This window comes from Sus scrofa, chromosome 1 (assembly GCF_054392235.1).
Source record: "Sus scrofa isolate SSC_HxYL_T2T_F1_AM1 chromosome 1, Sscrofa_HxYL_maternal_Yorkshire_Landrace_v2.0, whole genome shotgun sequence".
Taxonomy (NCBI): Eukaryota; Metazoa; Chordata; class Mammalia; order Artiodactyla; family Suidae; genus Sus; species Sus scrofa.
Genome location: NC_139383.1, coordinates 275,800,498 through 275,827,631, shown reverse-complemented (window position 1 = coordinate 275,827,631; position 27,134 = coordinate 275,800,498). Strand labels below are relative to the sequence as shown.

Below are 27,134 nucleotides of genomic sequence, written 5' to 3'. Positions count from 1 at the left end.
TGGATTCTATGATTCTCCATTCCTTCCTTATTTTTTGGTTTGATAGTCTCCAATTATTTTCTGCTTGAGTACTTTTCACTTTTTGTGAATGTAATATTTGGTTTTTGATTTGTTCTTGCCCTGTTTTTTAAGTATGATAACCCCTTCCTATTATTGTTTGTTTTAGCCTGATAGTCCTGTAGTTTAAAACACTTCATTACTGTAATATAATTTAAAAAAAGATAAAGTAAAAAAATCTATTCATTTCCTTACTTCCCTTGCCCATGTTTTATAATTTTGATGTTTTTTTTTAATTTTATTTTATTTGAAGCACCTTCATGATTAGATCTGTATTCTGGCTTATTTAAGTGACTGCTCTTTGATGTGGCTTCCTTCATCCTAGTTCTTCCTCTTTTTTTTTTTTTTTTAGAGAAGCCCTTTCAATATTTCTTTTAGAATGGGTTTTGTATTACTGTTTTCTGTTAGATTTTTGTTGTTGTTGTTGGAGAAAGTTTTTATTTCCCCTTCTATTCTAAATGATATTCTTGCTGGATAGAGTAATCTAGGCTGCATATTTTTTCCTTTCAGTACTTTAAGTATCTCCTGCCATTCCCTCCTGGCTTTTAGAGTTTCTGTAGAGAAATCAGCTGATAGCCTTATGTGGGTTCTTTATAAGTGACACTTTGCTATTCTCTTGCTACCTTTAGGATACTCTCTTTATCATTAACTTTTGCCATTTTTATTATAATGTGTCTTGGTGTGGGTCTATTTGGGTTCAACTTGTTTGGGGCCCTCTCTGCTTCCTGTGTCTTGAAATCAGTATCTGTTAGATTTGGAAAGTTTCCAGTGATAATTTCTTCAAATATATTTTCAATTCCCTTTTCTTTCCTTCTCTTTACGGAATTCATATTATGCATAGATTGGCCCACTTTACATTATCCCATAGGTCTCATATTGCTTTCATGTTTTTTTTTTTCATTTGGTTTTCTGTCTGCTGTCCTGTTTGGGTGATTTCTATTATTTTATCTTCCCTGTCTCTAATTTATTCCTCTGCATATTCATTCTGGTTTTTACTGCCCTAGCTCCATTTGTATCTCTGCAAATGAATTTTCTATTTTTTCTTGTCTTCTCCTCATATTTTATAGGTCCTTTCTGAGGGAGTCGGCATTACTGTTTACATCTTCTCTTAATTCTTTCAGTATTTTCACTGTCTCCCTTTTGAACTCCAAATCCGTCAGACAGTAGAGTTCTGTTTCATTGTTGACTACTTTAGGTGAGTTTTCCTGTTGCTTTAACTGGGAATGGTTTCTGAGCTTCTTCATCTTGCTTGTGTTTTTCTTTTTCATGGTGGATGTGCAATCCCCTTGGCCGGGCAGGGCTTGCCTTGGTGCTCCTGGGCCACAAAGCTCTTCCTAAGTGTGGCTGGTGCTGGTAGACTTTCTTGGCACAAGTGCAGCACTTCCTGAGGGCCAGTGGGGCTCAATGTCTTTCTCTGAGGCAAAGGAGACATTCTCAATGGCTGGAAGGACTGATAGGTGCACACTGGGGTGTAGGTGCACTTACTATGGCTAGGCAGGGATTGCCCTGGTGCTTCTGGGCCATGGAGCTCTTCCTGAGGGTGGACATTGCTGGGAGACTTTCTCAGTGGAAGTGCAGCACTTCCCAAGGGACAACACAGTTAACTGGCTGGCTCTAAGGCAAAGGAGACCTTCCAAAGTGTGGGCCAGACTAGCTGGTGTGCACTGCAATGTAGGCACATTTCCTGTGGCTGGGCAGGGCTTACTCTGGTGCTTCTGGTCTGCAGAGCTCTTCCCAAGGGCTTATGGTGCTGGATGGCTTTCTCTGTGGGAGTGCAGCACTTCCAAAGTGTGGCCAGGGCTAACAGGATGGCTCCAAGGCAAAGGACTGCTTCCTGAGGGCTGGCGGGACTGGCAGGTGCACACTGTGGTATAGGCACACTTCCTGTGGCTGGGCAGGGCTTACCCAGGTACTCCTGGGCTGTAGAGATCTTCCTGAGGGTTAGAAGTGCTACACAGCTTGCTCTACAGGAGTGGGGTGCTTCCTGTGTGATGGCAGGCCAGCCAGGGAAAGCGGCAGTGGTGCATGTTTTCCTGAGGGTGGTGAGGCCAGTCTACCAGGAGGGCAGGCAGTTTCTGGTCAGGCACATGTGGTATGGGGGAGGGGGGATGCACTGGGAAGCCCTGCTCTGTTCCAGCTGGCAGGCAAGCATGCACACTGGGGCAAAAGTAGTATTCTATGGCATCCCACCCTTCATTCTCTCCCCTCCCCAACAGTGGTACCTTGTCTCTCCTATGGGTCCATACTTTCTCCTGGGTTCCCTCTGTGTGGCTTTCCACTCCCCAGCCCTTAGTGTATTGCTCCCTCTGCCTACAATTCAACACTTCCTAGTTCCTCAGGCTGTCTCCATACTGCCAACCCCAGCCCACTCCCAAGGACTAACCTCCAGGGCCTAGGTCTCAGTGTCCAGCCCCCACCCACGTATCTCAGTTTTTGGTGTCTGTGCCAGTGGTTCAAATGAACTGTGTGGCTCTCTCTCTGCTTTTTATTTTTTTCTTATTATTTATTTTTTATTTTCCCACTGTACAGCAAGGGGGTCAGGTTATCCTTACATGTATACATTACAATTACATTTTCCCCTCACCCTTTGTTCTGTTGCAACATGAGTATCTAGACAAAGTTCTCAATGCTATTCAGCAGGATCTCCTTGTAAATCTATTCTAAGTTGTGTCTGATAAGCCCAAGCTCCCAATCCCTCCCACTCCCTCCTCCTCCCATCAGCAGCCACAAGTCTCTTCTCCAAGTCTATGATTCTCTTTTCTATGTAGATGTTCATTTGTGCTGGATATTAGATTCCAGTTATAAGTGATATCATATGGTATTTGTCTTTGTCTTTCTGGCTCATTTCACTCAGGATGAGATTCTCTAGCTCCATCCATGTTGCTGCAAATGGCATTATGTCATTCTTTTTTATGGCTGAGTAGTATTCCATTGTGTATACATACCACCTCTTCTGAATTCAATCCTCTGTCGATGGACATTTGGGTTGTTTCCATGTCCTGGCTATTGTGAATAGTGCTGCAATGAACATGTGGGTGCACGTGTCTCTTTTAAGTAGAGTTTTGTCCGGATAGATGCCCAAGAGTGGGATTGCGGGGTCATATGGAAGTTCTAAGTATAGATTTCTAAGGTATATCCAAACTGTTCTCCATAATGGCTGTACCAGTTTACATTCCCACCAACAGTGCAAGAGGGTTCCCTTTTCTCCACACCCCCTCCAGCACTTGTTATTTGTGGATTTATTCATGATGGCCATTCTGACTGGTGTGAGGTGGTATCTCATGGTAGTTTTGATTTGCATTTCTCTTTTAATCAGCGATGTTGAGCATTTTTTCATGTGTTTGTTGGCCGTCTGTATATCTTCTTTGGAGAAATGTCTATTCAGGTTTTTTGCCCATTTTTCCATTGATTGATTGGTTTTTTTGATGATGAGTTGTATAAGTTGCTTATATATTCTAGAGATTAAGCCCTTGTCAGTAGCATCATTTGAAACTATTTTCTCCCATTCTGAAAGTTGTCTTTGTGATTTCTTTTGGGTTTCCTTTTCTGTGCAAAAGCTTTTCAGTTTGATGAGGTCCCATGGGTTTATTTTTGCTCTAATTTCTATTGCTTTGGGATACTGACCTGAGAAAATATTCATGAGGTTGATGTCAGAGAGTGTTTTTTGCCTATGTTTTCTTCTGGGAGTTTGATGGTGTCCTGTTGTATATTTAAGTCTTTCAGCCATTTGGAGTTTATTTTTGTGCATGGTGTGAGGGTGTGTTCTAGTTTCATTGCTTTGCATGTTGCTGTCCAGGTTTCCCAGCAATGCTTGCTGAATAGACTTTCTTTTTCCCATGTTATGTTCTTGCCTCCCTTGTCAAAGATTAATTGACCATAGGTGTCAGGGTTTATTTCCGGGTTCTCTATTCTGTTCCATTGGTCTGTCTGTCTGTTTTGATACTAGTACCACACTGTTTTGATGACTGTGGCTTTGTAGTATTTCTTGAAGTCTGGGAGAGTTATGCCCCCAGCTTGGTTTTTGTTTCTCAGGATTGCTTTGGCAATTCTGGGTCTTTTGTTGTTCCATAAAAATGTTTGGATTGTTTGTTCTAGTTTTGTGAAAAATGTCCTTGGTCATTGGATAGGGATTGGTTGAATCTGTAGATTGCTTTGGGTAGGATGGCCATTTTTACAATATTGATTTTTCCAATCCAGGAACATGGAATATCTTTCCATTTCTTTACATCTTCTTTGATTTCTTTGATTAAAGTTTTATAGTTCTCAGCATATAGGTCCTTTACCTCCTTGGTCAGGTGTATTCCGAGGTATTTGATTTTGTGAGGTGCAATTTTAAAAGGTATCGTATTTTTGTATTCTTTTCTAATGTTTCATTACTGGTATAGAGAAATGCAACTGACTTCTGAATGTTAATCTTATATCCTGCTACTTTGCTGAATTTATTAATCAGTTCGAGGAGTTTTGGGGTTGAGTCCTTAGGGTTTTCTATGTATAGTATCATGTCATCTGCATACAGGGACAGTTTGATCTCTTCTCTTCCTATATGGATGCCTATTATTTCTATTGTTTATCTACTTGCTGTGGCTAGGACTTCCAAATCTCTGTTGAAGAGCAGTGGTGAGAGTGGGTATCCATGTCTTGTTCCAGATTTGAGTGAGAAGGCTTTCAGTTTTTCCCCATTGAGGATTATATTTGCTGTGGGTTTATCATAAATGGCTTTGATTATATTCAGGAATGTTCCCTCTATACCCACTTTGGCGAGGGTCTTGATCATGAATAGATGTTGGACTTTGTCAAATGCTTTTTCTGTGTCTATTGAGATGATCATATGATTTTTGACTTATTTTTGTTAATGTGGTGTATGATGCTGATTGATTTGTGTATGTTGAACCATCCTTGTGAAACTGGGATGAACCCAACCTGGTCATGGTGTATAATTTATTTGATATGTTGTTGGATTCAGTTGGCTAAGATTTTGTTGAGAATTTTTGCATCTATATTCATCAATGATATTGGGCGATAGTTTTCTTTTTTGGTGGTATCTCTGGTTTTGGAATGAGGGTGTTGGTGGCCTCATAGAATGTCTTTGGGAGTATTCCTTCTTCTTCAACCTTTTGAAAGAGTTTAAGGAGGATGGGCACCAGTTCCTCTTTATATGTTTGATAGAATTCACCTGTGAAGCCATCTGGTCCTGAACTTTTATTTGTAGGGAGAGATTTTATGACCTCTTCAATTTCATTTCTAGTGATTGGTCTGTTCAGTTGGTCTGTTTCTACTTGATTCAGTTTTGGCAGGCTGTAAGATTCTAGAAAATTGTCCATTTCTTCCAGATTGTCAAACTTGTTGCCGTATAGTTGTTCATAGTATTCTCTTATGGTTTTTTGTATTTCTGCTGTATCCGTTGTGATTTCTCCTTTTTCATTTATAATTTTGGTTATTTGGGTTCTTTCTCTTCTCTTTAGTGAGTTTGGCCAGGGGTTTGTCAATTTTGTTTCCCTTAACAATGAACCAGCTCTTGGTTTTATTAATTTTCTCTCTTGCTTTTTGAATCTCTATATTATGGATTTCTTCTTTGATCTTTATAATTTCCTTCCTTCTTCTGACTTTAGGACTTTTTTGTTCTTCTTTTCCTAATTCGTTTAGGTGGAGGGTTAAATTGTCAATTTGGGATCTTTCTTCTTTTTTGAAAAAGGCCTGTATTGCTCTAAATTTCCCTCTGAGCACTGCTTTCGCAGCATCCCATAGATTTTGAGAGGTTGTGTCTTCATTATCATTTGTTTCAAGGTAGTTTTTAATTTCCTTCTTGATTTCCTCATTGACCCATTGGTTTTTTAGTAGCATGTTGTTTAGTTTCCATGTAGTAGGTTTTTCTCTTTCCTTTTCCCAGGGTTGATTTCTAATTTCATGGCATTGTGGTCATTGAAGATACTTGAGATAATTTCTATGCTCCTAAATTTATTGAGGTTAGCTTTGTGTCCCCATATGTGGTTGACTCTTGAGAATGTTCCACGAGCATTTGAGAAGAATGTGTCTTCTGATTTTTTTGGATGTAGTGTCCTGAAGATATCAATTCAGTCCAACTTCTCTATTGTTTCCTTTAGGATCTCTGTTGCTTTATTGGTTTTCTGTCTAGAAGATCTGTCCATTGATGTGAGGGGGTATTAAGGTCTCCTACTATGATTTTATTCTCATCAATATCTCCCTTTATGTCTATTAATATTTGTTGTATGTATCTGGGTGCTTCTGTATTTGGGGCATATATGTTGATGATAGTAACATCCTCTCCTTGGATGGATCCCTTAATCATTAAGTAGTGTCCTTCTTTGTATTTCTTTATGCCTTTTGTTTTAAAGTCTATTTTGTCTGATATGAGTGTTGCAACTCCTGCTTTTCTGTCATGTCTATTGGTGTGAAATATTTTTCCCCACCCTTTCACTTTCAATCTATATGTATCCTTTGTCCTAAGGTGAGTTTCTTGTAGGCAGCATATTGAAGGTTTTTGCATTTTTATCCACTGAGCCACTCTGTGTCTTTTGATTGGGGCGTTCAGTCCATTGACATTTAAGGTGATAATGGATAGATGATTATTTATTGACATTTGTACCTCATGTTCCAGTTGGATCTATGGTTCTCCATTCTTCCTTTCTTTTTTTTTTTGGATGGTCTCCTGTTATTATCTGCTTGAGTGTATTTTTTTTTTCATTTTTTGCAGATGCAATATTTGGTTTTGGCTTATGATTGCCCTGTTTTTTAAGTATGCTAACCCCTTCCCATAATTGCGTGTTTTAGCCTGATGGTCCTGTAAGTTCAAACACTTCATTAATATATTAATATTAAGAAGATAAACATACAAACAAACAAAAAGGGTTATGTACTTTCTAACATCCCTTGCCCACATTTTATGGTTTTTTGACTCCTTTTTCTTTTTTTAATTTTATTTTGTTTGAAGCATGTTCATGATTAAATCTGTATGCTGGCTTATTTGAGTGACTTCTCTCTGATTGTGGTTTCCTCAGTCCTAGTTCTTCCTCTTCTTCTTCTTTTTTTTCTTTTCTTTTTTCTTCCCTTTCCTTCCTTTCTTTTTGGTTTAGAGAAGCCCTTTCAATATTTCCTTTAACCTGGGTTTTGTGTTGCTGTATTCTTTAAGTTTTTTTTGTTGGAAAACATTTTTATTTCCCCTTCTATTTTAAATGATATTCTTGCTGGATAGAGTATTCTAGGTTGCATATTTTTTCCTTTGAGCACTTTAAATATCTCTTGCCATTCCCTCCTGGCCTGTAGTGTTTCTGTAGAGAAATCAGCTGATAATCTTATGGGGGTTCCCTTGTAGGTTACATTCTGTTTTTCTCTTGCTGCCTTGAGGATCCTCTCTTTATCACTGACTTTTGCCATTTTTATTATGATGTGTCTTGGTGTGGGTCTGTTTGGGTTCAGTTTGTTTGGGGCCCTCTGTGATTCTTGTATCTTGAATCCAGTATCCTTTAGATTTGGGAAGTTTCCAGCAATAATTTCTTCAAATATATTTTCCATCCCCTTATTTTTTTCTACTCCTTCTGGAATTCCTATTATGCGTAGATTGGCCCGCTTTATGTTATCCAATAGGTCTCTTATATTGCTTTCCAGTTTTTTGATTCGGTTTTCTGTCTGTTGACCAGATTGAGTGATTTCCATTATTCTATCTTCCATATCACTGATTCCTTCTTCTGCATTATTCATTCTGGTTTTTACTGCCCTTAGTTCAGTTTGCATCTCTGCCAATGAGTGTTCTAGTTTTTCTTGACCCCTCCTTATATTTTCTTGTTCCTTTCTGAGGGTATCTGCATTACTGTTCATATATTCTCTTAAGTCCTTCAGTATTTTCACTATTTCTCTTTTGAACTCCAGGTCTGTCAGACTGCAGAGGTCTGTTTCATTGTTGACTGTTTTAGGTGAGTTCTCCTGTTGATTGACTGGGAGTGGTTTCTCAGCTTCTTCATCTTGCTTGTTGTTTTCTTTCTCCTGAGGGAGTTGTACTCTCCGTGATCGGGCAGTGTTTGCCTTGTCACTGCCGTGGAATATTTCCTGAGGGCTGGCGTTGTTGGTCAATCTTTTTTGAGGCAGTGTGGCTTTTCTGGAGTGTTGATGGGGCTAACAGTGTTTCTTTGAAGCAAAGGAGGGCTTCCTGAGGGCAGACAGGACTGGGACATCCACACCACGATGGTAGCAGATTTCACTTGGCCATGCAGAGCTTTCTCTGGTGTTTTTAGGCTGTGGGGTTCTTGCAGGGGGTTGGCGGTGTTGGGCAGCTGTTCCTCAGGAGTGCAGCACCCCCTGGGGGCTGGAGCAGCTATCTGAGTCTCTGAGAAACTAAGAGGCTCTTCCCTAGGGCAGCTCAACTCAGAAGGACGGCCTGAGAATGTAGGTGGATATTTTCACAGTCTGGCCAAGCTTGTTGCAGTTTTTCTGAGCTGCAGGGGCTCTTTTAGGGGGCCGGTGGTGCTGAGCAGCTATTCCGTGGGAGTGGGGCACCCCCTAAGGGCTTCAGCGGGTAGCAGGGCCACTGGAAACCCAAGAGGCTCCTCCCCAGGGCAGCCCGACTCAGAAAGACCATGTGAGATCTTTTCCCAGCTCAGCCAAGCTTGTTGCAGCTTTTCTGGGCTGCAGGGGGTCCTGCCTGGGGCTGGCAGTCCTATGCCGCTGATCCACTAGGGCACCCCCTGGGGGCTTGGGTGGGTAGCAGGGCCATTGGAAACCAAAGAGGCTCCTCCCCAGGGCAGCCCGACTCAGAAAAACTGTCCGAGAATTAGGCAGATCTATTCATGGCCTGGCTAGACTTGTTCTAGCTTTTCTGGGCTGCAGGCCTTTTCTCAGGGGCTGGTGGTGTTTGGTGCTGCTCTGCGGAAGTGTAGCCCCTCCAAACGGCAAGCAGGCCTATGCAGGAATAGCCCCTGTGGTGGTAGGCTTCAGGCAATTGTTGAGGCCAGCCCTCCTGGATGGCAGGCAGCCCCAGGTCCGGCGAGAGCATAGGGGGTGGTGGGGGTGGGGGGAGGGGATGCACTGGGAAGCACAGCTTTCTGCTAGCTAGCGGGCCTGTAAGCTTACTGTGGTGTAGGGGGTATTCTATGGGGACCCACCCCTTCTTCTCTCCCCTCCCCAGCATGGGCGCAGACCAGGCTCTTCTCCCAGGTTCCCTCTGATGCAGCTTTCCACTTCCCCGCCCCTAGAGTATTGCTCCCTTCCTCTACGACAGCTTTGTTTTCTAGTCTCCCAGGCAGTCTCTGCCCCGTCAAATGGTTTCCAGACCTCCCAAGCAGTTTCCGCTCTGCCCCGCACCCCCAGCCAGGGGACTAACCTTTGGAGGCGAGTTCATGGTGGCCAGCCCCCACCCAGGCTTCCCCTGGCCCTTTCTCGTGGACTAACGTTCGGAGGCGAGGTCTCAGTGCCCAGCCCCCACCCAGGTGTCTCAATTTTTGGTGACTGTGCCCGTAGTTCAGATGGTCCGTTCGGTTCTTGATCGGCTTTTCCGTACTCCAACTTACTGCTACACTCTTCTCTGCATCTGGAAATTGCTCCAGTTTGTTTGATCTTTCCCCTGAGTAGGTGACTTTCCAGGGTGCGGGATCCCTTTCTCCTCCGAAGTTCCCTTTCGGGAGTGCCCGTCCCCTGCTCGGATTCACCTTCTCTCATTCTCCTCTTTTCTCCCGTTCTGCCCAGTAATGTCACGAACTTCTTGCCGTTATTGGAGTTTAGGTTCTTCTGCCAACAATTGGTTGCTGTTCTGTGCGAGTCATTTATTCTGTAGATGTGCTTTTTTTGTTGTGTCTGTGGGAGAGGGCGAGCGTGTCCCCCTACTCCTCCGCTATGTTGTCATCTCTCTCCTCTCTCTTCTTTTTAGATCTCAGACCTGCTGCTGCACCTTTCTTGGAGTCTAGAGATCCCTCAAACTCAGTTGAACTTTCAGTCAGTTAGGTGACTTTCCAACACATGGGTTCCCTTTCTCCTTCAAAGTTCCCTCTTGGGAGTGCCAGTCCAGTCCTAATTCCCCTTTTCTCTCTCTCTCCTCTTTTCTGTTATTTTACCCAGTTATGTCAAGAGGTTCTCACAATTTTTGGAGGTTTAAGTTCTTCTGCTAGCATTCAGTTGTTGTTCTGTGTGAATCATTTTATATGTAGATGTCTTTTTTTTGTTGTGTTTGTGGTAGAGGGCGAGCACATCCCCCTACTCTTCTGCCATTTTTGGAACCCTTGCAATATCACTTAGCCTTAATTTTTTTTTTTTTGCTTTTCATCATCTCTCATAAAATATCTGAAAAAATCCTATATAAAGTATGTCACGCAATTATGACTCTGTTTTTTTTTTCTTTTTCTCCTTTTAGATATATCTGTTTTTACATATATATTTTTATACTAGTTTATTGATAACACACCTATTTATCATCATGTTCTGCTTATCGTTGACTGATTCTTCTCTGTAAAATGTGCTGAAATTGGCTTGCATTGGCTTCAAGGTAATTGTGAACATCTCTTTTCAACTCACAGTCAGTGACACAATGCTGGTGGATTGAAATCATCCATGAAGGGCATAATTACATTATCAAAATTGATAAATTCTACAAAGCATTGCTTTCCTATGATAGGGAGCATTTTCTTATTCACTGAACAGCACACTTTTGCATGTATAGTGAGTGGAGATTTCTATTAGCCATGGCTCCTACGCTTTCATCTCATTTACTTCCTCTGGTATTAGTTTAGAAATACCAGCTTTCTTTTAGTGAATGTTTACATGTATTTCTTTTCCAACACAAGTAACTTCCTTATGTCCTTTTATCTGGAAAGTGTTCATTCTTAGCAGTGTAAAGTTGGGTTTTGATCTTTTTATGTTGGTTAACCATAATTGTTTTTCTGGAGAATTTGATTTATTTACATCCAATATAAACAGAATTTATTTGAATTTATGTTTCCATATTTGTATACATTTTCTAATTGAGACATCTGATTTCATATTTATACTTGTTTTTCTTTATCCTTTTTGCTTAATTAAATATATATTTTGATATTTCATATTCCTTCAATTAACTTATTATTCATACGTTATTATTATTTTCTGTGTTTTATGTAGAGATGATGTCTTGATTTTTCTTAAAAAGTTTTTATTGTGCTATAATGTGCTACCCAACATGAAATTTACCATTTTAAGCATCTGAGGAACACATTAGTTAGAATTTAGTATATACATCACTGCTATGTTATTCCAGGCCTCCAACGAGTAACTATGGAACATCAATGCAATTGAGTACTTCACAGCTATGAATAAATAATGACAAAGATACCTATGAATCAATATGGAAGATTTTCCATGGTATATCATTAAATAGAAAAAAGCAATGCATAAAAGAGCATGCATAGCAAGCTACTTCCTATGTCAAAAATAAGGGAAATTAATATATACATACATCTTCCCACTGAGCAAGAAGAAACACAAAAGGAATAAATTTGAAACTAAAGGGACAGCTTATCTCTAGGGGTTGGGGTGGGAATAGGATAGAAAAATGAAGAGATGAGTATATTTATTTGTATAATTTTGACTATGTTATCTTCACCACTAAAAAATAAAAAGAAGGTGATGGAAAAAAACAAAATAGAATAAAACAAAAAAATGAACCTGGTTATATTTTGAGTAAATACCATAATCAGACTAATAGGGAAAATAATTAAGATGTTATTGAACAGTGAATTTAGTTTATAAACTACTCTCAGAATAATGAAAGCACATTTTTTGGTAAGCACACTTTTTGGTAAGCAAATTTTTGAGGTAAATTAGTTTGTCATTAACAGTGGTTTCAGTTCAAGTTTCTGATATTACATGTTTGCAAAGATTTAGTAAATAAGTAAACTTGTCCTGGAAAAGAGAATGACTCCTGAGTGGGGGAAAAGTGCAATGTATTTGGAAAAAGAGAGGCTAGAAAGAACTCTATGGTGTCAAACTAGAATTGATAATACCAGTTTGAACTCATGGTTTGTAATATGTATAAACCAATTGAAATTATATATCAATATCAGTCTGGTCCCCATCTACCAATCCTTCTGCCCCACTCCTGACCCACCACTTATGGGTAACCATTCCTTTAGTTTGCTTATTCCTTGTTTCTTTATCCTGTTTTTCTTTTATATATATTTCCTGGCTGTATTCTCTGAGATCATCTAGAAGCCTTATAAGTAACAAACACACATAATGCAAAATTTGCTTTTTGAATATCAGTGTCTTCTAACAGGAACCAAACGTACTGGGACAAATGGCTGATTGTAGGGCTGGGCCCTGGAAACAACAAGACCAGGGAAATATTGCTGAGCTTGAAAATAAAAACTGCTCAGTTAATCAAGGAGATATGAAGCCGGCTGTAAGGGGCTCCCATTGGCTAAATCTGGATAATTAGAACTTCATAATTAATATCTGTAATTGCTTACAACTCAGAGTATAATTAAGAATTAATGAGTCTGTGATGATGTAAACAAATCAGTGAAAATAAAAATGAATTAATGTGGATAAGGGGAAGTTCCTTCCTATAGTAGAATACAACCAATCAACATAGAGGAAATCATCAAATTTTAAAATCACCATTTGGCCGCCACATTTGCAATAGCTTTTTTTTTCCATATAGGAATCATCAGTAGATATTAGATATAGTGAGTGAAAAGTGTCATGGTTATATAGTTTCAAAATATCTACCAAATGATACTTAGTTAACTAAAAAGGTTAAAACTGTAAGTTATTTTAGAGAAGCTGGCAATCACCTTAAACAACTTATCAATGATAAAATCACTTGTAATTGGAAAAAAGTTTTGTTTTTTTTAATTTTCAGGCTGCACCTGTGGCATATGGAAGTCCCAGTCTAGGCATAGAAACAGAGCTGCAGCTGCCAGCTAACACCACAGCCAGAGCAACAGGGGATATGAACCATATATGCTGCCTACAATGCAGCCTACTGAAACACCAGATCCTTATCCCAATGAGTAAGGCCAGGGTTTGACCTGCATCTTCATAGATACTGAACAGGTTTGTAACCTGCCAAGCCACAAAAGGAACTCCAAAGAACACAAATTCTTAATGAAGTTGTGCAATTTTTGAAAAAATCTGGGAATGTAAGGCTTGTTTTGGTATTATTTAAGATATATGGGCAAAGTCCTTATCCTAGGACCCAAATGTTCATAAAAATTTTCAGCATTATGAATGATAGTTTGTGGACTATTCTAGCACCAATCCACTTTACTAAATTCCTTATTGAAATATAATTTTCAGGGCCTGTGTATCTCAGTCAGTAGAGCATCAGACTTTTAATCTGAGGGTCCATGGTTCAAGTCTATCCAGGTGCTGTGTGAAATATAATTCACAAACAATATTATGTTAGTTTCAGGGGTATTATGTGGTGATTTGACATTTTCATACATTATGAAATGAACATCATAATTATTCATCTAGTATCTATCTATCTCTAAAAGTATAATTGATCATATACCTTATGCTGCACATTGCATCCCAAGATTTCTTTATTTTATGGCTGGAGGTTTGTTCCTCTTCATCCACATCACCTATCTCATCCCTCTCCCCCAGACACCATCCCCTCTGGCAACCACTGGTTTCTTCTCCGTATTTATGAGCCTGTTTTCATTTTATTTAGTTGATTTATTCTTTTGATTTTTAGACTCCAGGTAAATGTGAGATACTGTGATATTAATCATTGTCTCTCTGTCTTATTTCACAGAGCATAATAGTTGCTATATCCATCCATGTTGTTGGAACATGGCTGTGAAATGTAAGATGTATTTGAATAGCTAGCTATGGCCACATTGTTGCGAATGAAGTTGTTAAACATTTTTGTTCCCATAATGGGATGGCATAGACAATTTTCACTGATGGGGATTCACTTTCATTCTCTTGTGTGTGGACATCCAGGTTCTTAGCACCATTTATTGCAGAGACTAACTTCCCCATTTTGTGTTTTTGGCTCCCTTGTCAAAATCAGTTGAGCATATATGCGTGGGATTATTTCTGGGCTCCAATATTCTGTTCCATTCTTTTTATTTGGTTATTTTAATGCCAGTAACATACTATGCTGATTTCTAAAGGTTTGTACTATAGGTTGTACTCAGGAAGTGTGATGCCTACAGTTTTGTCCATTTTGCTCAAGATGGCTTTGGCTTTTCTGGGTATTTTGTGGTTTCATATGTATGGAATAAATGATGGTAATGGGAAGTAAGCTCCAACACATTCAGGGTCAGTGGTGTGGGATCTCAAGCGCTGGTCCTACTGTTTGGTCCTTTCTGCAGTGTACAGAGTGGCAGATTTAATTATGGGTTCTTCAAAGTTCCAGGGTGTTCATGGACTCTCCTTTTCCTCATGAGCAGGCAGAAGGGAGGCCAATGTGTCACTGACATTAGAGACATCTTCTGGGACTCCTGTTTTGGTCCCTGCACTGGATCAATCTCAAGAGGAAGGCGAGAAATTGGGCAATTAACTCTGTTTTATTCTTCTCTAACCAGAAGTTTGGGGGGGTGTTCCCTTGTGTCTCAGTTTTGCTGGTAAATGCAGATCTTCCCTGTTCATTGTTCTCCTTCATGTAAACAGGAGAGCAGGTGCTAAATATCCTCAGGCCATGGAGACATAAGAGATGTGTCCTCAGTTAGTAGCCTGGAGCAGTGGAGATCAAAGCAAGGTAGGGAACCATCACTTTGCCTAGATGTGTGCACTGATGTGAGGTCTAGTAAAAAGAGATAGAGAAAATGTGTTTATGATATTCCTATAACCATGTGTTTTTAGTGACTGATTCACACACTGATGTACATGGTGCTACCAGTCTCAAGTGGCTATAACATGAAAATTAACTAAAATGACCTGAAATGAACATGTGTGTTTCTCATTTACACTAGCTATATTTCAAAACTCCAGCAATCACAGGAGACTGGTGCTGCTGTATTAGACAACACAGCTATAGTTCATTTCCATGGTTGTTAAAAGCCTTATTATACAGTGCCAATAATAGACAATGGAGGCTGGAAATCCACAGTATGTGTGTGTGCTTAGGTTTCTGTGTGCATGTTGGTTCTTTTTATGTCATTGGTGTGTCAGGTTTGACCACACATGTTTCTCATTGTGTGTAGTGGAGTTTCTGTGTGTGTGAGTGTGTATGGTTTGTGAGTTGCATGGGTTACTGGATGTGGTCTTTGCATATTTGTTTAAAACATCTTGTGAGGTGTAATTGATATACAAATTCTGCACATATTTAATGTATGTAATTGGAGGAGTTTGGACATGTGCACACACTTGTGAAACTACCACCACAATGAAGGTCATCAACATATCTGTCTCTCAAAATGTGCTTGTGTCCTTTTTATGTGGTAAGAAAACTTAACATGAGATCTACTCTTTTAAGGAATTTTTAGGTACACAGTATAGTCATTTTGACTCTAGGCATTATGCTGTAGAGCAGGTCTCTAGAACTAATTCTTCTTGAATAACTGAAGTTTTATTTCAATTAAATAACCACACTGCATTTCTCCTTCCCTCCTAGCCCTTGGTGATAGACATTTATTCTCTGCTTCTATGAGTTTCTCAAAGTGAAATTATGCAATGTTTGTCCTTATTTCACTTAGCATAATATTCTCTGTTTCATCCGTCTTGTCAGGAATGACAGGATTTCCATTTTTTAAGACCAAATTATAAAACATTGTTTGTATATGCCAAATTTATCCATTCATCTTTTGATCGACCTGTGGCTTGTTTCCATAGCTTATCTATTGTGCATAGAGCTGCAATGCACATGGGAGAGTTGATACATCTCTGAGATTCTGATTCCAGTTCTTTCTGGTCTACACCCAGAAGTGGAATTACTCTATCATGTGGTAGTTATATTTTCAATGTCTTGGGGAATCTCCATACTGTTTTCCGTAATGGCCACATCATTGTACATCTCCACCAACAGTGTAGAAGTGTTCTTTTTTTTGTGTTTTTTAAATTTTGATTGACAAAAGATTCCATTTTATTATTTTTTAAAATTTAATTTGTTTTGTCTTTTGTCCTTTTAGAGCCACACCCACAGCATATGGATGTTCCCAGGCTAGGAGTCTAATCAGAGCTGTAGCTGCTGGCCTATGCCAAAGCCATAGCAATGACAGATCTGAGCCATATCTGTGACCTACACCACAGCTGGATCCTTAACCAAGTGAGCAAGACCAGGGCTAGAACCCACAACCACATGGTTCCTAGTCAGAATTGTTTCTACTGGGCCAGGTTGGGAACTCCAGAGGATTCCATTTTAAAGTTGTAACTTAGTTGGTATGAATACATACAAACCTCATTTCTGACTAGGATGAGCATAGGTTGGAAAGGGCCAAAAAACAGCACTTGGGGTTTTGTTTTTGCATCACTGTGTGTCATTTGGAGTGTCTATTTCTGTGTATAACACACTCACAATCTCCTTATCCTTTCTTTGGATGGCTGTAGAGCAGAGCAGAGAGGGCCATGTGAGGGCCTGGTCAGACAGCCTCACAGCCTGAGTCTTCCTTTGTCTCAGCTCTAGACATGAACAGGCAACAAAGTCCTCTTTATGCTAAGTTGGTGGCACTCTGTCCAGATGGTTTGAAGGCTACTGAACTTCTCACAAGGTTCCTCATTGATGTTTAATGACTTCCAAATTTCCACTCTGGGGAAAAGCGTGGGATCAGTTTTGGAACCTTGTCTAGTTAATGAGACAACTGTGAATTCTTGTATAAGTCCTTGGTCCTACAGCATCTGTAATATCTCAGCTATCTGGTCACCTCACTGGGCAAATTCACATGTCCCTCACTTTGCCTGTATGCTCAGAACTGAGCCATTTTAAAACCCTGGTGATGGAAGGGGATAGAGAGACAATGGCAGATATGAAGGAAGTTATTTCTTGGAAAAAATTTTAAAAATACAATGAGTCAGGTGCTGTGGACCTTCTAATCTTCAAGTGGTGTCCATGGTCTGGGTTTTTACTGTTTTCTCGATGTGAGAGCTAGACCTCTAAAGTAAACACACATTTTCAGGAAGCTACTTGATCTTGCTTGATGGCCTCCTATATCTCTGTCATCTTTAGTTCCTGGTGTCTGCTTATTCATCTTGCCCAAATAATGAGCTGATTTATTTAACTTTGTGGTCACTCTTGTTTTGATTGCTATTTTTAGTCAGTATATATTGACTCCTTTGATATATTTTCTAACTTAAAAATTTTATTGTGATAAAATATATGATACAAATGTAGCAATTCAATAATTTTTGTGTACATTTTGTGGCACTTAGTAATTCATATTGTGGTAGAACTGTCACCACCATCCACCTCCAGAATTTTTTATCTTCCCAAATGTGAATTCTGTACTCACTGAAAAATAGCTCCTCCTTTTCCTCCCCACACCACCCCCTGGTAGTGACCATTCCATTTTTTGTCTCTATTAATTTGACTCTTCTATTAATCTCACACAAATGGAATCTTACAGTATTTAAAATTTTGTGAGTGCATGAATTTACTTAGCATAATGTCTTCAAGGTTCATTCATATTGTGGCTACATCAGGATTTATTTCTTTTTTAACTCTGACTAATATTCCACTGTATGTATAGACCACAGTCATTAGCTATAAGACATGTTTGTTTTCTGTCATTTGGCTTCTGTGAATAATGCTGTTAAAAATATGGGTGTATAAATACATCTTTGTCCCATGCTTTCAATTATTCTGTGTATATAAGCAGAAGGAAAATTCATTAATCATATGGAAATTCTATCAAATTTTTTGAGAAACTTTCATCATGTTTATCTTTTCCTTCCTTTCTTCCTCCCTCTGCCTCCCTTCCTTGCTTCCTACCTTCCTTCCTCTTCATTTCTTCCTCTTTCTCTTACATTCCATCTTTATTTCTTTCATACTTTGTTCTTTCTTTTGTATTTCTTACATTATTTCTAATGATAAAAATAAGATTTTGTGTTGAGAACTTCATTTTGTACATGGTAAAATAATCTTCCAAATAATGCTTTAAGTGGTTGGGTGGTTGGTGTGTGTGTGTGTGTGTGTGTTTGTGTGTGTTAGAGAGACACAGACACATAAGCAGTCCGACAGTAGAGTCATGGAAGGTACTGTGTCTTATTTATTACTCCCTCTCTACTGTCTATCATGTAAAAAAGAGAATGATATGTTCCTTATTTCAACTGAAGGTATTGATTAAAATCCTACACTTTCTCCATGTGACAGAGTCCGTGTTCAGACAAATCAAATTGTGTTGCTCTCACAAGACTGGATGAAGCATCAGTGTGTGAGTGCAGTGAAGTGAGACCTGTATGAGACAGAGTTACTCTGAGAATCCATGTGACCACATGGTAACTGATATGCTCAGTACTTCCAAGTTCCTGGAATTTCTGATTTCTCCGCATTCCCAGAGCAGAGAAAAGCAGCATGAAGAGGAAGAATGAGAGCACAATGTCTGAGTTCCTCCTCCAGGGGCTCCTCATCCGGGCCAATCAGCAGGGCATGTTCTTTGCCCTGTTCCTGGGAATGTATCTGATCACAGTGCTGGGGAACCTGCTCATCATCCTCCTCATCAGGCTGGACCCTCACCTCCACACTCCCATGTACTTCTTCCTCAGCCACCTGGCCTATTCTGATGTTTGCTTTTCATCAGTCACTGTCCCTAAGATGCTGATGAACATGCAGACTCAGGATCAATCCATTCCCTATGCAGGGTGTGTAACACAGACTTTTTTTTTCCTATTTTTTGGTTGCACTGATAATCTCCTTCTTGCAGTGATGGCCTATGACAGGTATGTGGCCATTTGTCACCCTCTACGCTATAGCATCATCATGAGGGAGGAGCTGTGTCTGTGTCTGCTGGCTGGATCCTGGCTCCTCTCCTGTGCCATTGCCCTGATCCACACCCTCCTCCTGGCTCAACTGTCCTTCTGTGATGACAATATCATCCCCCATTTCTTCTGTGACCTCGCTGCCCTGATTAAGCTGTCCTGCTCAGACACCTCTCTCAATGATATGGTCATATTCACTCTAGGGTTTGCATTTCTCATTTTGCCATTGAGTGGCATCCTGGTCTCTTATGGCTGCATTGGTTTCTCTATCCTAAGGGTCCCCTCTACTGGAGGGATCTGCAAAGCCTTGTCCACCTGTGGCTCCCACCTCTCTGTGGTGTCTCTATTCTATGGGACAATGATGGCAGTGTACTTTTCCTCATCAGGCCAGTCCCATGACAAAGACATCATTGCTCCCATGATGTACACAGTGGTCACCCCCATGCTGAACCCTTTCATCTACAGCCTGAGAAACAGAGACATGACACTGGCTCTGGGGAATATTTTCAGAAATAGTAACCTGTTAGCCAAGTGAGTATCACCTAACAATGTTCTTTCACTCACTGGCATTATTAGAAAAGCCTTAAAATTTGTGTTGGTCACCCATGTCTTTAGCACTTTCCTCACTGTCCTTTAAATGTTCATTGTTATTGGATCAATTTATTTTCCCTTATTCATATCTCTTATAAAATTATTTTTACATAACCCTAATATGGCATTACCCATAACACACATTCAATGTGTGGTCTTCAGTGCACCAAACTTCTTTGTGTATATGTGTAAATATTTATTTTTTGGAGAGAGGACAAGATGGCGGAGGAGTAGGAAGACATGCTTGCCCTCTCCCACAAACACAACAAAAAAAGCACATCTACAGAATAAGTGACTCGCACAGAACAGCAACCAATCGCTGGCAGAGGAACCTAAACTCCAATAACGGCAAGAAATTCGTGACATTATTGGGCAGAACAGGAGAAAAGAGGAGAGTGAGAGAAGGTGAATCCGAGCGAGACGGGGGCTCCCGAAAGGGAACTGCGGAGGAGAAAGGGATCCCGCACCCTGGAAAGTCACCTACCGGGGGTAAGATCAAACGAACCGGAGGAATCTCCAGATGCAGAGAAGAGTGTAGCAGTAAGTTGGAGTATGGAAAAGCCGATCAAGAACCCAATGGACCATCTGAACTACAGGCAGAGTCACCAAAAATTGAGACGCCTGGGTGGGGGCTGGGCACCGAGACCTCGCTGCCGAAGGTTAATTCCTGAGAAAGGGCCGGGGACGCCTGGGAGGGGGGCTGGGCACCGAGACCTCGCCGCAGAAGGTTAGTCCCCATGAAAGGGCCGGGGAGCACTGCCTGGGTGGGGGCTGGACACCAAGACCTAGGCTCCAGAGATTAGTCCCCGGGCTAGGGGGGCGGGGCAGAGTGGAAACTGCTTGGGAGGTCTAGAAACCAGTTGACGGGGCAGAGACTGCCTGGGAGACTAGAAAACAAAGCTGTCGCAGAGGAAGGGAGCAATACTCCAGGAGTGGGGAAGGGGAAAGCCACATCAGAGGGAATCTGGGAGAAGAGCCTGGTCTGTGCCCGTGCTGGGGAGGGGAGAGAAGAAGGGGTGGGTCCCCATAGAATACCCCCCACGCCACAGCAAGCTTACAGGCCCGCAAGCTAGCTGAAAACTCTGCTTCCCAGTGCATCCCCTCCCCCCACCCCCACCACCCCCTATGCTCTCGCTGGACCTGGGGCTGCCTGCCATCCAGGAGGGCTGGCCTCAACAATTGCCTGAAGCCTACCACCACAGGGGCTGTCCCTGCACAGGCCTGCTTGCCCTTTGGAGGGGCTACGCTTCCGCACAGCAGCACCAAACAGCACCAGCCCCCGAGAAAAGGCCTGCAGCCTAGAAAAGCTAGAACAAGCTTAGCCAGGCTGGGAATAGATCGGCCTAATTCTCGGACGGTTTTTCTGAGTCGGGTTGCCCCGGGGAGGAGCCTCTTGGGTTTCAAACGGCCCTGCTACCTGCCCAAGCCCCCAGGGGATGCTCTAGTGGACCAGCTGCATAGGACTGCCAGCTCCAGGCAGGACCCCCTGCAGCCCAGAAAAGCTGCAACAAGCTCAGCCAGACTGTGAAAAGATCCGCCTACATTCTCAGGCTGTCCTTCTGAGTTGGGCTGCCCTAGGGAAGAGCCTCTCAGCTTCTCAGTGCCCCAGATAGCTGCTCCAGCCCCCAGGGGCTGATGCACACCTAAAACGCAGCTGTCCAACACCGCCAACCCCCTGCAAGAACCCCACAGCCTAAAAACACCAGAGAAAGCTCTGCATGGCCAAGTGAAATCTGCTACCATCGTGGTGTGGACCTCTCAGTCCTGTCTGCCCTCAGGAAGTCCTCCTTTGCTTCAAAGAAACACTGTTAGCCCCATCAACACTCCAGAAAAGCCACACTGCCTCAAAAAAGATTGACCAACAACGCCAGCCCTCAGGAAATATTCCACGGCAGTGACAAGGCAAACACTGCCCGATCACGGAGAGTACAACTCCCTCAGGAGAAAGAAAACAACAAGCAAGATGAAGAAGCTGAGAAACCACTCCCAGTCAATCAACAGGAGAACTCACCTAAAACAGTCAACAATGAAACAGATCTCTGCAATCAGACAGACCTGGAGTTCAAAAGAGAAATAGTGAAAATACTGAAGGACTTAAGAGAAGATATGAACAGTAATGCAGATACACTCAGAAAGGAACTAGAAAATATAAGGAGGAGCCAAGAAAAACTAGAACACTCATTGGCAGAGATGCAAACTGAACTAGGGGCAGTAAAAACCAGAATGAATAATGCAGAAGAAGGAATCAGTGATATGGAAGATAGAATAATGGAAATCGCTCAATCTGGTCAACAGACAGAAAACCGAATCAAAAAACTGGAAAGCAATATAAGAGACCTATGGGATAATATAAAGCGGGCCAATCTACGCATAATAGGAATTCCAGAAGGAGTAGAAAAAGATGAGGGAATGGAAAATATATTTGAAGAAATTATTGCTGGAAACTTCCCAAATCTAAAGGATACTGGATTCAAGATACAAGAAGCACAGAGGGCCCCAAACAAACTGAACCCAAACAGACCCACACCAAGACACATCATAATAAAAATGGCAAAAGTTAGTGATAAAGAGAGGATCCTCAAGGCAGCAAGAGAAAAACAGAATGTTACCTATAAGGGAACCCCCATAAGAATATCAGCTGATTTCTCTACAGAAACACTACAGGCCAGGAGGGAATGGCAAGAGATATTTAAAGTGCTCAAAGGAAAAAATATGCAACCTAGAATACTCTATCCAGCAAGAATATCATTTAAAATAGAAGGGGAAATAAAAATGTTTCCCAACAAACAAAAACTTAAAGAATACAGCAATACAAAACCCAGGTTAAAGGAAATATTGAAAGGGCTTCTCTAAACCAAAAAGAAAGGAAGGAAAGGGAAGAAAAAAGAAAAAAAAAAAAAACGAAGAAGAAGAAGAGGAGGAACTAGGACTGAGGAAACTGCAATCAGAGAGAAGTCACTCAAATAAGCCAGCATACAGATTTAATCATGATCATGCTTCAAATAAAATAAAATTAAAAAGAAAAAAATAAAAAAGAGTCATCAAAACCATAAAATGTGGGCAAGGGATGTCAGGAGGTAAATAACCCTTTTTGTTTATATGTATGTCTCTCTTCTTAATTTTAATATAGTAATGAAGTGTTTGAACTTACAGGACCATCAGGCTAAAACACACAATTATGGGAAGGGGTTAGCATACTTAAAAAACAGGGCAATCACAAGCCAAAACCAAATATTGCATTTGCAAAAAATGAAAAAAAAAAACCACTCAAGCATATAATCACAGGAGACCATCCAACCAAAAAAAAAAAAAAAAAAAAAAGGAAGAATGGAGAACCATAGAATCAACTGGAACACGAGGTTCAAATGGCAATAAATAATCATCTATCAATTATCACCTTAAATGTCAATGGACTGAATGCCCCAATCAAAAGACACAGAGTGGCTGAATGGATAAAAATGCAAAACCCTTCAATATGCTGCCTACAAGAAACTCAACTTAGGACAAAAGATACATATAGATTGAAAGTGAAAAGGTGGGGAAAAATATTTCACGCCTATAGACATGACAGAAAAGCAGGAGTTGAAACGCTCATATCAGACAAAATAGACTTTAAAACAAAAGGCATAAAGAAAGACAAAGAAGGACACTATTTAATGATTAAGGGATCCATCCAAGGAGAGGATGTTACTATCATCAACATATATGCCCCAAATATATGAGCACCCAGATACACACAACAAATATTAACAGACATAAAGGGAGATACTGATGAGAATACAATCATAGTAGGAGACCTAAATACCCCGCTCACATCAATGGACAGATCCTCTAGACAGAAAACCAAGAAAGCAACAGAGATCCTAAAGGAAACAATAGAAAAGTTAGACTTCATTGATACCTTCAGGACACTACATCCAAAAAAATCAGAATACACATTCTTCTCAAATGCTCATGGAACATTCCCAAGAATCGACCACATATTGGGACACAAAGCGAATCTCAATAAATTTAGGAGCAAAGAAATTATCTCAAGTATCTTCTCTGACCACAATGCCATGAAATTAGAAATCAACCATGGGAAAAGGAAAGAGAAAAAACCTACTCCATGGAGACTAAACAACATGCTACTAAAAAACCAATGGGTCAATGAGGAAATCAAGAAGGAAATTAAAAACTACCTTGAAACAAATGATAATGAAGACACAACCTCTCAAAATCTATGGGATGCTGCGAAAGCACTGCTCAGAGGGAAATTTATAGCAATACAGGCCTTTCTCAAAAAAGAAGAAAGATCCCAAATTGACAACTTAACCCTACACCTAAACGAAGTAGAAAAAGAAGAACAAAAAAGTCCTAAAGTCAGCAGAAGGAAGGAAATTATAAAGATCAAAGAAGAAATCAATAAAATAGAGACTCAAAAAACAATAGAGAAAATTAATAAAACCAAGAGCTGGTTCTTTGAAAAGGTGAACAAAATGGACAAACCCCTGGCCAGACTCACTAAAAAGAGGAGAGAAAGAACCCAAATCACCAAAATTATAAATGAAAAAGGAGAAATCACAACGGATACAGCAGAAATACAAAAAACCATAAGAGAATACTATGAACAACTGTATGGCAACAAGTTTGACAATCTGGAAGTAATGGACAATTTTCTAGAACCTTACAGCTTGCCAAAACTGAATCAAGTAGAAACAGACCAACTGAACAGACCGATCACTAGAAATGAAATTGAAGAGGTCATAAAATCACTCCCTACAAATAAAAGTGCAGGACCAGATGGCTTCACAGGTGAATTCTATCAAACATATAAAGAGGAATTGGTGCCCATCCTCCTTAAACTCTTTCAAAAGGTTGAAGAAGAAGGAATACTCCCAAAGGCATTCTATGAGGCCACCAACACCCTCATTCCAAAACCAGACAGAGATACCACCAAAAAAGAAAAGTATCGCCCAATAACATTGATGAATATAGATGCAAAAATTCTCAACAAAATCTTAGCCAACCGAATCCAACAACATATCAAAAACATTATACACCATGACCAGTTTGGGTTCATCCCAGGTTCACAAGGATGGTTCAACATATGCAAATCAATCAGCATCATACACCACATTAACAAAAAAAAGGTCAAAAATCATATGATCATCTCAATAGACGCAGAAAAAGCATTTGACAAAGTTCAACATCCATTCCTGATCAAGACCCTCGCCAAAGTGGGTATAGAGGGAACATTCCTGAATATAATCAAAGCCATTTATGACAAATCCACAGCAAATATATCACTCAATGGATAAAACCTGAAAGCCTCCTCACTCACATCTGGAACAAGACAGGGATGCCCACTCTCACCACTGCTATTCAACATAGTTTTGGAAGTCCTAGCCACAGCAATTAGACAAACAAAAGAAATAAAAGGCATCCATATAGGAAGAGAAGAGATCAAACTGTCCCTGTATGCAGATGATATGATACTATACCTAGAAAACCCTAAGGACTCAACCCCAAAACTCCTTGAACTGATTAATAAATTCAGCAAAGTGGCAGGATATAAGATTAACATTCAGAAGTCAGTTGCATTTCTGTATACCAGCAATGAAACATTAGAAAAGGAATACAAAAAAATGATACCTTTTAAAATTGTACCTCACAAAATCAAATACCTCGGAATACACCTGACCAAAGAGGTAAAGGACCTATATGCCGAGAACTATAAAACTTTAATCAAAGAAATCAAAGAAGATGTAAAGAAATGGAAAGATATTCCATGTTCCTGGATTGGAAAAATCAATATTGTGAAAATGGCCATCCTACCCAAAGCAATCTACAGATTCAATGCAATCCCTATCAAATTACCCATGACATTGTTCGCAGAACTAGAACAAACAATCCAAACATTTATATGGAACCACAAAAGACCCAGAATCGCCAAAGCAATCCTGAGAAACAAAAACCAAGCAGGAGGCATCACTCTCCCAGACGTCAAGAAATACTACAAAGCCACAGTCATCAAAACAATGTGGTACTGGGATCAAAACAGACAGACAGACCAATGGAACAGAATAGAGAATCCGGAAATAAACCCTGACACCTATGGTCAATTAATCTTTGACAAGGGAGGCAAGAACATAACATGGGAAAAAGAAAGTCTATTCAGCAAGCATTGCTGGGAAACCTGGACAGCTGTATGCAAAGCAATGAAACTAGAACACACCCTCACACCATGCACACAAATAAACTCCAAATGGCTGTAAGACTTAAATATACGACAGGACACCATCAAACTCCTAGAAGAAAACATAGGCAAAAAACACTCTCTGACATCAACATCATGAAAATTTTCTCAGGTCAGTCTCCCAAAGCAATAGAAATTAGAGCAAAAATAAACCCATGGGACCTCATCAAACTGAAAAGCTTTTGCACAGCAAAGGAAACCCAAAAGAAAACAAAAAGACAACTGACGGAATGGGAGAAAATAGTTTCAAATGATGCAACTGACAAGGGTTTAATCTCTAGAATATATAAGCAACTTATACAACTCAACAGCAAAAAAACCAATCAACCAATGGAAAAATGGGCAAAAGACCTGAATAGACATTTCTCCAAGGAAGATATACAGACAGCCAACAAACACATGAAAAAATGCTCAACATCGCTGATTATAAGAGAAATGCAAATCAAAACTACCATGAGATACCACCTCACACCAGTCAGAATGGCCATCATTCATAAATCCACAAATAACAAGTGCTGGAGGGGCTGTGGAGAAAAGGGAACCCTCCTGCACTGCTGGTGGGAATGTCAACTGGTACAGCCACTATGGAGAACAGTTTGGAGATACCTTAGAAATCTATACATAGAACTTCCATATGACCCTGCAATCCCACTCTTGGGCATCTATCCGGACAAAGCTCTACTTAAAAGAGACACATGCACCCGCATGTTCATTGCAGCCCTATTCACAATAGCCAGGACATGGAAACAATCCAAATGTCCATCGACAGAGGATTGGATTCGGAAGATGTGGTATATATACACAATGGAATACTACTCAGCCATAAAAAAGGATGACATAATGCCACTTGCAGCAACATGGATGGAACTAGAGAATCTCATCCTGAGTGAAATGAGCCAGAAAGACAAAGACAAATACCATATGATATCACTTATACCTGGAATCTAATATCCAGCACAAATGAACATCTCCTCAGAAAAGAAAATCATGGACTTGGAGAAGAGACTTGTGGTTGCCTGATGGGAGGGGGAGGGAGTGGGAGGGATCGGGAGCTTGGGCTTATCAGACACAACCTAGAATAGATTTATAAGAAGATCCTGCTGAATAGCATTGAGAACTATGTCTAGATACTCATGTTGCAACAGAAGAAAGGGTGGGGGAAAAAACTGTAACTGCAATGTATACATCTAAGGATGACCTGACCCCCTTGCTGTACAGTGGGAAAATAAAAAAATATATATATATTTATTTTTCAATATGTTGTATTATTATTACTTTTGGCTTCTTTTTACAGCTTTTTAAAATATTATATATATATATAGTTTTATTGTGTTTATATATTCTTGGGCATTTATTTTTTGATTGTTTAATTGATTAATTAATTAATTTGAAGTATAGTTGACTTACA

General features: G+C 40.3%; 2 protein-coding genes across 5 annotated transcripts in view; both read left to right on the top strand.

The window, feature by feature from the left end:
- The window catches only part of LOC110258964 (olfactory receptor 1L6-like), a 184,725-nt gene that overhangs the window by 8,229 nt on the left and 149,362 nt on the right, over positions 1 to 27,134 (top strand). Inside the window, exon 2 of one of the 4 annotated variants that reach the window (XM_021082250.2) lies at positions 14,659 to 14,746. The exons of the other annotated variants lie outside the window; for them this stretch is intronic. The gene's annotated coding sequence lies outside the window, so the exon portion shown is untranslated. The remainder of the gene's footprint in view (positions 1 to 14,658; positions 14,747 to 27,134) is intronic. 4 annotated transcript variants of the gene reach the window in all.
- Positions 1 to 27,134, top strand: part of OR1B1 (olfactory receptor family 1 subfamily B member 1) — a 381,661-nt gene that overhangs the window by 291,569 nt on the left and 62,958 nt on the right. The window lies entirely within an intron of this gene.